Genomic DNA, 315 nt, shown 5'->3' on the forward strand with positions numbered 1-315 from the left:
TTTGTTCGTGAACGGCTTTTATTCGGCTCGGTAAGCAAACGAGCCGAACACGAACACAGTTTTTGAGCTCGAATTATAAACGAGCCGAACACGAGCTGAGCATGACTCGCTCGGCTCTTTCGCACCCCTAATTCATACACTAAAGAATTTGTCATAATTCACTTCATATTAAATTTATTTGAATATTTGTGTGTACAAACATCTATTAAAGATTGAAGCACTTTCACTTATTCAAATAGTCTAAGATTGGTCTTATTCTTTAGTGATTGAGTGATTGTGTTTTAAATTTTAAGGGTGTGGTTTCTTGACTTGAGG

This window comes from Phalaenopsis equestris, unplaced genomic scaffold (genome assembly GCF_001263595.1).
Source record: "Phalaenopsis equestris unplaced genomic scaffold, ASM126359v1 Scaffold000036, whole genome shotgun sequence".
In the NCBI taxonomy this organism is placed as follows: domain Eukaryota; kingdom Viridiplantae; phylum Streptophyta; class Magnoliopsida; order Asparagales; family Orchidaceae; genus Phalaenopsis; species Phalaenopsis equestris.